The sequence below is a fragment of the Bactrocera tryoni genome, unplaced genomic scaffold, assembly GCF_016617805.1.
Source record: "Bactrocera tryoni isolate S06 unplaced genomic scaffold, CSIRO_BtryS06_freeze2 scaffold_7, whole genome shotgun sequence".
Classification (NCBI taxonomy): Eukaryota; Metazoa; Arthropoda; class Insecta; order Diptera; family Tephritidae; genus Bactrocera; species Bactrocera tryoni.
In genome coordinates this window covers 548135-559932 of record NW_024396366.1, presented here as the reverse complement: position 1 = coordinate 559932, position 11798 = coordinate 548135, and the positions used below count along the sequence as shown (strand labels likewise).

At 39.1% G+C, this 11798-nt stretch overlaps 1 non-coding gene across 1 annotated transcript; it reads right to left on the bottom strand.

The window, feature by feature from the left end:
• Positions 1–8897: 8897 nt before the first annotated feature.
• LOC120781910 lies at positions 8898–8997 on the bottom strand. The gene has a single exon (XR_005706176.1). It is a non-coding gene; the product is annotated as a U6 spliceosomal RNA (small nuclear RNA).
• Positions 8998–11798: the final 2801 nt, after the last annotated feature.

Sequence of the window (11798 nt, the reverse complement as noted above, 5' to 3'; positions counted from 1 at the left end):
GGTTCGGTATATAATATTGTCTTAACACCCTGATGATATGTACGAAATATGGGTGAAATCGGTTCACAACCACGCCTTCTTCCAATATAACGCTATTTTGAATTCCATTCGATGCCTTCTCTGTATAATATATACATTAGGAACCAATGATGATAGCGGAATAAAACTTTACACAAATACGGTATCTGAAAAATATGTAAATGACGGATAATGAAATCTCGATTATCACTTTATCATGCGAGAGTATAAAATGTTCGGTGACACCCGAACTTAGCCCTTCCTTACTTGTTTTGCTTGGCTTAGTGATGCGAAAACATAATATGTACATTTTAGCACAAGTCACTGAGCGTATAATAAAACGCGTGGTTGCTCCACAATTTCAACAACATACATACATATATGTACATCAGTGCAGGATTAGCCACGTAGCAAGAGTAGTAAGTGCTACGGGCCCCGTCAATTAAGATGGATCGTAAAATATTGCATGCTTTAAACGCGAAGCGATTAGGCTATGCTTCACTTCCACTTTCCACCTGAAAATCTAAAACTCGATTACGTCACGTTAAATCGTAAAAATAAGTAGGAATTTTACAAACTTCTTAACTCTAATGTTAAATTATATGTAAATATTATAATCGATATATTTAGACTAGTATCTATACTAGGTACATTTCTACCCTTCAAGCGTCGAGATTTTTAATTTTATTTTTAAATTAAATAAATATTTTCATTAAATAAAATAAAAAGAAAATCATTATCGAATATCACTAGATTTTTTATGCTTCAAGGCCGTCAAAAGAAAATATAATACTATATATATATAATAGTATAATTATTAAATTTTTACAATATTTTTATTGAAAATAATTGTTTAGCGATATTCTTGTGACCTTCCATATTATAAAAAAACATTATTTTATATCATAAAACACAGCAATTAAAATGTTCTACCTAGTTATTTCTTTTTTCAAGCGGACGCTCACCTCTTATCAGGGCAAACATTTTTAGTTCAGCCCAGCCTATACATTTTTTCCGCGCTACCTATCGATGGGTTCGTCTTACGAACGCGCTTAAAGATTCTACTTCAAAAATTCCGATTTCGAAACGATTATCCGACACTAGGTGGTCAGTCCGAGCTGATGCTACTGAAAACCATAATCGAATTATTCAATTCGTCCACGTTACAACCCCAAGACACTTGATCCGCAGGATTTTGTTTCGTTGGCACATGTCGCCAATGTACTTTGTTAGTCAACTCTTGAATTTCGGACACTCTGTTGTGAGTGAGGATGAATGTGTTTTAGTCCAATGTAAAACGATTTCAGTGTCTGTCCAAAATGTAATATTTTCGAAATGTCGACTCAAGATAAGAGCTACTCTTGACCATAATTTCGAAAGAAGATGTGCTGCCGAGAGCTCAAGATGCGGAAGAGATTTGGTCTTCACCGGAGCCACTCTAGACTTTGAAGTAAGCAGCATACATTTAATACCACTAGCAGATTGGCTTCATATACATATGCAGCATCCGTATGCTCTTATTGAAACGTCGGCGAAGCCATGAATTTGGCAGATGGCACTCGACTCAACGTTTACGTAACGAGGAATGCTAATAGTTGAAAGCTGCATTAGGTTGGCTTCAAGGCGCAATGGAATCGACTCATCCACATCTAGTTTTTTGATCCAAAGCTCTTGCAATAAGATTTTTTCTTTGGTAACCAATGGGGCTAGTAATCCAAGAGGATCAAAAAGGCGAGCAGAAACTGATAACATGTTTCGTTTAGTGGCTCGCAGATCATTAAAATTGTCATCTAAAACAAATCGAAACAAATCCTCTTTCGACAACAAATTGGATTCCTAACGTTTTAGTGGAATTATTGTCATTGAAGCTTAATGACTTTTCAGAGCAATTACTGTCGAAAAAGTTTGAGTGGTTTGAAAACCATTTCGTTAAGGTGAATCCGGCCGAGTTTAATATTTCAATTACCTCACTTCTTAAAAAATCTAGAGACTCAAAATTTTCGGACCCTTTTAATAAATCATCAACATAAAAGTCTCTTTTGATGGCCAATGAACCGAGTGGATATTTCATTGTATTGGCATCACTGCGCATTTGCAAACACCGTGTTGCGAGAAATGGAACAGGCGCAGTGCCCTATGTTACGGTGTTAAGACAAAAAATTTGTATTTGCTCTGAAGGATGCTCTCTCCACACAATAAGTTGACAATTTCTGTCTTCTTCATGCATAATTATTTGACGGTACATTTTAGTAATGTCCGCTGTTAGTGCATACTTATGTATGCGAAAACGAAGAAGAGTTGAATATAATTTTTCTTGGATGGTTGGACCTACCATTAAAAGTTCATTCAACGCTATTTGAGTTGAAGATGGACTCGAAGCATCAAAGACAACAAGTAATTTGGTTGTTGTGCTCTCGGGCCTTAAAACGCCTTGATGCGGAATGAAGTAGTGTGTCTCACTTGGGATCTTATTATTCGTTGGGCTCATGTGACCTAATGTTCTATATTCATTCATAAAGTCCAGATACATTTTGCGAAGTTCTGGATCTTTTAATGTCCTTCCCTCCAGGGCCTGAAACTGCCGAACTGCGGTTTCAGAGGAGTGACCGAGTAACTTACGGTCAGCTTTATAAGGTATTCTGACTTGAAGCCGTCCTGAAGGCCATACTTGAGTTGTATTTACGAAATATTTTTCACACTATTGTTGTTATGGTGTGACTTTAATGCCACTTGAATCTGAAGGTAATTCTTCTAGAGCCCAAAATTTTTGGACTACTGAGTCTATAGACGTAAAGTCGTCTTCAGCTTGGCTTAATGTTCTATGTAATCTGGGAGGAGAACTTATGTTACTGGCGTATTTGTCAGATACATTCCATCCTAAAAGGGTTTTCTGAAAACCTGGTTGGTTGGGACCATTTTTAATTTGGCCAACAGCTAAAAGATAGAAAAATGTTTCAGCACCCAATAGGATATCCACTTTTTTAGATTTGTGGAATTCTGAATCCGCCAATTCAATATTTAATTATTTAAAAGCGACTTGACAAACGCGTTTAGTTTTGACCCCACTTTTCCCCCACGTCGAATCCGCAACTTCTGTGCCAAGTCCTTCGTCATGAAGTTGACCTGGGAGCCTGAGTCCAGCAACGCTCTTGCAGGCAGGTAATCTCCACAGCTGGGCCTCACTAAAATTACTGCTGTTGCCAACATTACTCGATCCGGTATACTCGCTGTATGCATGGCATGCGTGGTGGATGGTTGCGGATGAGGTGCAGCGGGGAAGGACACTGGATACTGGTGCAACAGCGAGTGATGGGATCGATTGCATATCCGGCAACGATCCGCTCTGCATTTGGAAACGGTATGCCCCTTACGCAATCAATTTATGCCTAAGGGTACCGATTTGACGAACTCGAATCTCTGTTGCACCGGAAGAGCCTTGAAAGTGGGGCAGACAGGTAGATGGTGTTCCTTTTTGATAAGCTGGCTGCTTTGTAGCTGCAGCTACTAAGGCTGATTTTGTCCTGTCCATGTGTGGCTGCTTTATGTGGCTCATGCTGGTTGTGGCTCCGCGTTTCGTCCTCGAACAAGATGCTCCTTCCGCTGCTAACTGCTGAAATATTTTATTTAAAGTTGCTTCGCAATCCTTCCATAATGGTAAGTGGAAGGTAGTCAAGTTGCTCTTCCCACTTGGATCGGGTGGCAGTGTCCACCTTTGTCATCACTAAATGTGTTATAATGGCGTTTGTTATTTGCTTCTCAGCGCTCAGAGATAGCAAAGAGTCGTAAACAGCAGACACTTCATTGATCATCGCTCGTAATGAAAGTGCTGATGGCTTTGGGATAGTTTTCAGCTCAAAAAGTTTTGAAATTGTGTTGAAAAATGTCAAGCATTTGTTATCATAGACCTTTTTGAGACTTGCCAACGCTTTTGGGTAATTTTCATCCGATATCTGAAACGCTTTAACTGTTCCCAGAGCCTCTCCAGATAGACAATTTACCAAATGGTTAAATTTTTCTATATCTGGGATATTTGGATCGTTCTGAACCAAGCTCTCAAACACAACAACAAATTTTTACACTCTGATATTCCCCCTTTAATTTCGGCAAGTGAAGTTTTATTTTTCGCTAAAATTGACTTGATTATGGACATCGTTTCAACGATTATGTCCTCTAACTCCTCTCGGGCCATGTCGACTTCATCAATTTCTTCAATATTTGATTGGCATTTCATTAACATAATATGTGAATTTAATATATCTAGACGACATTCCAATTCGATTGGATTTAAAGACATAGTCTTTTCGACAAGGCCCGTTTTAATGCGCAAAATACTACTTTTCGCAACCGTTCTTTGACGTTTTAACGACTTTAAGTCCGTCAACTCACTTACTTGGAGAGAGGTTGGCGATAGTTGGCTTTGGCTTTTTGTTTGTTTAAATTAAATTTCCAAAAAAATATTATAAAGGTTGGCAATAGATATATTAAGAATCGACAACGAAAACGAAAATATATACATATATATATATATCGATTCCCAAATATACGAAAGCCAAACCAATATGCAATAAAGGTTTGGCAACAAATGTATTTGGAATCGGTTACGAAAACGAGAAAAAATAATATAGATTCATATGTATACGAAAAGCTAAATTGAAAAATGAGCAATAGTATAATAAAGTAATTTAATCGGAAAATGTCCGAACGAAAATCGACAAAAATTGCGAAAAACGACCGATAATTGCAAACGCGAATGGAAAAAATTGGGAAAAAAAGTAGTAATTTTTTCTCCTTTATTTCAAAATAAAGGGCTACCGCAAAATCCCTTATTCACTTTGAATTCGTATATGTACGAATGAGTATGTACTAATATATATGTACATATATGTGTGTAAGTATGTATAATAAATACAATCCAATACAATAAAATCAATATGATATAAAGTGAAAAGGGAGAGCCAAAAACTGAAAGTGTGCACTAGTTTTGTTGCAGTTTGCTTTTTTTTTTAATTTGCTCTGCTTTCAGTAATTCGCACTCGTTACCTGGTGAGTCGGCTGTTTGCCGGCGCTTACGTCCCTTTGGCACAGGATGCAGCGGCAGCTCATTCCCACGACGGCAGCGGTTGATGGCAGCAGCGACGTTGTGTCAGCAGCGGTTTGATGGCAGCAGCGGCTTGAAGGCAGCAGCGGTTTGTGGTAGCAGCGAAGTGATGTTGTAAAAAACTGGACACCCAGCGGTATGTTCTTGCGGAGAATTATAGCGGTAGATAATAGGTTGTCAAAAAAGTCTTGCGGTATTTTCGCTAGTTGGCGCTGAAAGCGCGTAGTTCTAGTTTTATTCGTCGCATCGGGTCATGCTATACCTTTTTGGAAAGCTCATTTCACGTGCTAACACGTGTTTGATTGATTATCGTTTCTTTTAAGTCGTTCGTGGTTTAAAGCGTCGCAAACATGGAGCAAAATAAAGAGAAAATACGGCATATTTTACAGAACTACTACGATAAAGGCAAAAATGCATCTCAAGCCGCCAATAAAATTTGTGCAGTTTATGGACGCGATACAGTTTCCATTTCCACCGCACAACGATGGTTTCAACGTTTTCGTTCTGGTGTAGAGGTGGCCGACGCACCAGGGAAGACGCGCCACGCTCCGGAAGGCCTGTCGTCGAAAATTGCGATAAAATCGCTGAATTGGTCGAAAGAGACCGGCATACATAGTAGCAGCCGTAGCATCGGTCAAGAGCTGGGCATGAGTCATCAAAAATTAATTTCAATTTCAATAAAAAAAAAATCAATAAAAATACCGCAAGGCTTTTTTAACAACCCATTATTAGCGGCACTTCACGGTTAAATCTCAATTTCGAAATATTTCGAACACTTTGGTGCTGTTATCATGAAACTCACTGAACTTGCAGTTTCCTTACAACGCACATATATATGTAGATAGGATGTCTTTATACATACGTATACGTACGCCAGCCCAAGTCTACACTTTTTATTTGTTTTCTTTTATTTTAGCTTGCTTTCGATAATTGCCGGTGCGTACATATGTACATATGTATGTACTTTTATAACGTTAGCACACTTCACTTCACGTATATATGTATGTATATATCTTCTTCTTCTTAATTGGCGTAGACAACACTTTCACGATTGTAGCCGAGTTAACAACAGCGCGCTAGTTGTTTCTTCTTTTCGCCACGTGGCGCCAATTGGATATTCCAAGCGTAGCCAGATCCTTCTCCACCTGGTCCTTCCACGGGGAGGTCTTCCTCTTCCTCTGCTTCCCCCGGCGGGTACTGCGTCGAATACTTTCGGAGCTGGAGTGTTTCCGTCCATTCGGACAACATGACCTAGCCATCGTAGCCGCTGTCTTCGCTGAACTATGTCAATGTCGTCGTATATCTCATACAGCTCATCGTTCCATCGAATGCGAAATTAGCCGTGGCCAATGCGCAAAGGACCTTAAATCTTTCGCAGAACTTTCTCTCGAAAACTCGCAACGTCGACTCATATGTTGATGTCATCGTCCAAGCCTCTGCACCATAAAGGAGGACGGGAATTATGAGTGACTTATAGAGTTTGGTTTTTGTTCGTCGAGAGAGGACTTTACTTTTCAATTGCCTACTCAGTCCGAAGTAGCACCTGTTGGCAAGAGCAATCCTGCGTTGGATTTCCAGGCTGACATTGTTGGTGGTGTTTATGCTGGTTCCGTAATATACGAAACTATCTACAACTTCAAAGTTATGACTGTCAACAGTGACGTGAGAGCAAAGTCGCGAGTGCGACGACTGTTTGTTTGATGACTGGAGATATTTCGTCTTGCCCTCGCTTACTACCAGACCCATTTGCTTTGCTTGCTTGTCCAGTCTGGAGAAAGCAGAATTAACGGCGCAGTTGTTGCGGCCGATGATATCAATATCATCGGCATACGCCAGCAGCTGTACACTCTTATAAAAAATTGTACCTGCTCGATTAAGTTCTGCAGCTCGAATTATTTTCTCCAGCAGCAGGTTGAAGAAGTCGCATGATAGGGAGTCGCCTTGTCTGAAACCTCGTTTGGTATCGAACGGCTCGGAGAGGTCCTTCCCGTACCTGACGAAGCTTTGCATGTTGCTCAACGTCAGTTTACACAGCCATATTAGTTTTGCGGGAAGACCAAATTCAGACATCGCGGCATTAAGGCAGCTCCATTTCGTACTGTCGAAAGCAGCTTTGAAATCGACGAAGAGGTGGTGTGAGTCGATTCTCCTTTCACGGATCTTTTCCAAGGTTTGGCGCATGGTGAATATGTGGTCGGTTGTTGTTTTGCCAGGTCTAAAGCCACACTGATAAGGTCCAATCAGTTTATTGACGGTGGGCTTTATTCTTTCACACAATAGGCTCGATAGAACGAAAGCATGCCCAACGATTGGAATTTAAGTGTGCTCTGCACAATCCACAAAAGTTTATTGACGGTGTACTTTATTCTTTCACACAATACGCTCGATAGAACCTTATACGCAATGTTGAGGAGATTGTGGGGTCTATCTGCGACAGCTACCGTGGGATAAGCCTCCTCAACATTGCGTATAAGGTTCTATCGAGCGTATTGTGTGAAAGAATAAAGTACACCGTCAATAAACTTTTGTGGATTGTGCAGAGCACACTTAAATTCCAATCGTTGGGCATGCTTTCGTCCGACCATATTTTGCAAAGAAGCTGACGCATGCTCCTTATCAGTTCATCGCCGCGGTGTTTGAATAGCTCGGCCGGTAATCCATCGGCCTCCGCCGCTTTCTTGTTCTTCAGGCGGGTAATTGCTATTCGAACTTCTTCATGGTCGGGAAATGGATCGTCTGCTCCATCGTCATCGATTGGGTAATCGGGTTCGCCTTCTCCTGGCGTTGTGCTTTCACTGCTATTCAGCAGGCGGGAGAAGTGTTCCCTCCATAATTTAAGTATGCTCTGGGCATCGGTGACTAGTTCACCACTGGGGGTTCTACAAGGTAGGTAGGTAGGAGTGCAGCCTTATCGGGCACAATTAGCACTTGATGTGCCATTTTGATACACTATTCGTAGAACCTTTTGTATCTGCTATTGTGTTTCACTTTCTCTCTCAAACCAGTTTGAGGTTTCGATGAAACTACTTATGTCCGATATGCTTTTGGTGGAAATACATTCAAGGTTTTGTGCTTGGTGGTTCTACAAGAGTATGCCTCGGTCTTGAAACCTTGAGTAAGCCACCGTATCGTTTCGTAGAATTTTCCAGCAATACCCCTGTCGGCCAGCTTATCAAGCTCTTCGTACTCACGGATTTCGGCCTCTTTCCTTTACTGTCTCCAAATACGCCTCGCTTCCCTCTTCAACTCTCGGTATCTATCCCATCCGGCACGTGTTGTGGTCGATCGTAACGGTGAGCCTGTTTTCTCTCCGCTGCGATACAGCACTCCTCGTCGTTCTTTTGCATTTTCCGGAGACCAATGGTTTCGGAAGCAGCTGTACGTAAGGAGTTTGAAATGCCGTCCCACAGTTGCCTTATACCTAGTTGTCGACGAGTGCTCTCAGAGAGCAGTAGTGCAAGCCGAGTAGAAAATCGTTCGGCTGTCTGCTTTGATTGCAGCTTCTCGACGTCGACAGAGGCGGGTGCGACTGTTGGTAGTTTTTCATTGGTAGAGTTTTTTACGTGGCGGGTGCCAAATCCAGCGCACAACCCTATGTAGGAGAGGTTTTGCCTTCGAACGGATGTTCTTAGGCTACCCAGAGGATACTGGGTCAAAGACCGAAAGTCGTGAGCTGCGTGAGCCATGTTTAAAAAAAATCGTTTCTGGCCACTCCCAAGTGAATGACGATCAGAGAACTTTCCTCACTTGCAAGAAATTCTGCACATGACTCCATCCTCCAAAAAATGTGGAACGCTTCACCATTTTGCGTGTCATCCTTGCGCAGGGGCCATTCTTCTCCGTATCGTATACATATGCATTTTATATTTGAAACTTTTAATGCTTTGTGTTTTTTTTTGAGAACCGAAAAGTTACTAGGGAATGCGCGAATTAATTTAAATCCTAATTGCCTGACACTAAATTGATGTACTTGCGAAAAAAATGAAAGACGCGTGCGTTCGATTTCACGTTCAAATTACAAGAGGATCTTTTTTTCCGTTCTTGGAATTGCTTAGCCTAATCTTAAAACTAACGGCTTAAACTAGTGGTAATGTAAATATGTATTACAAGGGGTAAGTAATTATCTTTCGTTAAATATTGTAATAGATGAATTAAGGTAAGTAATAAATGAAGGTAATATAAATTCATTATAATAATTTAATAATGTATTTTATTTTCTTAAGGGGAACCTAGTGCGACAGCGTAAAAAAAGGCATTTTTGGGATCAAAAAAAAAACTTGTCAATCAATCGTTTTAAAATTTTGAGTGTATATTTATACATGTTTTAAGAGTAAACCGAAAAGTTTTTGAAAGAAAATATTAAATATTTTTTAAATGTCAAGCGATCTTCGGCGGCGCCAAAACAAAAAAGGTCCTACACTGCTGCCATAATTGCAGCCTTCTCTGTTGATAAAACTTAAAAAAAAAAACGTTAAACTAAAACATATTGTCCGTACGATGACCCTCAGCCTAATAAAAAAATCAAAAATTGACAAAATGGCGGCATGTTGAAAAAAAAGTTAAATTTCATCCAAAATTATGGTCGTTTTTGGCTTCCAAAATTCGATTTTTGATTAGATCAAAAAACTGGATGGTCATCGTATGGAGAACTATAGAAGATGTAAAAAAAATTTGATAGCGATCGGATCATTTGTCTCCGAGTAATCACTCCAGCAAATTCGAAAAATGCTGTTTCGAAAAAAACGCGTTTAAAGATAAAGTGATTGTTATCTAACTGCCGAGCGGCTACTCTTTTAAATGGCTGTAACTCAAAAACTGTTTCAGATATCGATTTGAAATTTTAGTATGTTATTTTTAAAGGTATAATCTATCGAAATATGATATGTTTAAGATTTACAAAGATGTCGCTTGGCGCAACAGCTACGAAGGCACTTTTATGTGATTTTATCACTATTAAGCAGTTATTGGAAGACCTTTTCAATAACGACGATCAAAAACCGGAGTGCCGTAATAAACCTTACGGACTACTTTCAACAATGAATAACTTAAAAACGGGAATAATGACAATAATGTAGAACGGAATTCTAGAAATCTTGCAAGCGACTATTGATTCGCTGCAGTCGTCTGATCAAGACCTTAATACATGATACGCCCTTTATCCACCACCACGATCCACTTTTTCAGATATTGAGGCAAGAGCCAAAGATCTGACTTACTGTGAAGAATACCAGCAACAGACATTACGACGAATCAAGCGAAATACAAAGTACGACCATTTCAGCGCCTCTACTACACTCGACGACTTTGTTGAAAGTCAAACACCTGGACAACGTTTCGAATTTGAGGTGTTTATTGTCATTATTGATAACGTACTGTCTGCTATAACTAAACGTATGAAAGCATATCATAAAATTACTAGTGTTTTTGAAGTATTTCGACAGCTAAAATCTCTTACAACAGAAGAGATTTTGGAAAAATCCTCTACTATGGTCAGTGACGATTTGGAGAACAGCCTAGGCGGCGAATTAGTGCAGTTCGCAGAGCTGCTGAAAACAGATGTGGCTACTGACAGCAAGAAACAGGAGTCTCTGGAACAGCAATATTATAAACTTTTATTAAATAATTCTTTAGAATCGTCTTTCCCAAACTTAGAAATTGCTTAGCGAATTTACTTATCTCTCATGATCACTACGAACCACGAACGTTCTTTTTCAACATTAAAACGTGTTAAAAATTAATTAAGGAACACGATGGGCAAAAAACATCTCACTTTGTTGAATATAGAGCATGACTTGCTTAAAGAAGTCAATATTGAAAGTATTATATATAAATTTGCCCATAATAAATCTAGAAAACATTTTTTTTTTAACAATTTTGTTTTATTTAACATCATAAACTTGAGAACATAAACAAACCAAGGGCCCCTTGACAGAATTTGCTACAGGCCCCGCGCTACTTTAATCCGGCACTGATATATGTGTATTCATATACTTATATTAATAAAGAAAAGAAAATTAATAGGAATATAAGAATATATCCATACATTTATGTAGCATCTTAAAGTCGCTGGGGCGTTTTTTTAACAAATTACCCACACAGGAATAATTCTAAAAGCTCTGAAATTAAATGAATGAAGAGCTTATAATACTTTCCAACTAGTATATAGCTCGTTGACTGCCTTCTCATCGCACTATTTTCGTATACAACTGTCTAATTATATTGTAGTTGGAATTTGTTATATGTACATATACTGGGAAAGAATTCACACAGGTCCACACTAAATTAAGAAACATAAGGTACATAGTAAAATAAACAGCTGGAAATTAATTTTTTTAGTGTCGTAAAAGCCATATGGCAATGTGAAAACATTATGGTATGTGGATAACAATAATTTTCATACAACGCTCACATACAATTAATACATATACGTTATAAAGACTTACACAGCATCTGCCAAATATCAAAATACATAAGTTCTTAATGGCGCAGCTATTTAGACAACAGAACCACAAGGTTTGTCACAAAAGAAACAGAACTTTTTAAATATAACTGTTTCTGGTGGCGCCACCTATTGGTGGGTATATAAAATAAAAAGTTTGATCTCTTGTTGACATTTCGTAAAAATTTTAAGACAATTGGATAACTACAATCGATGTTATCGATCAAAAAGTGACAGCAGCTT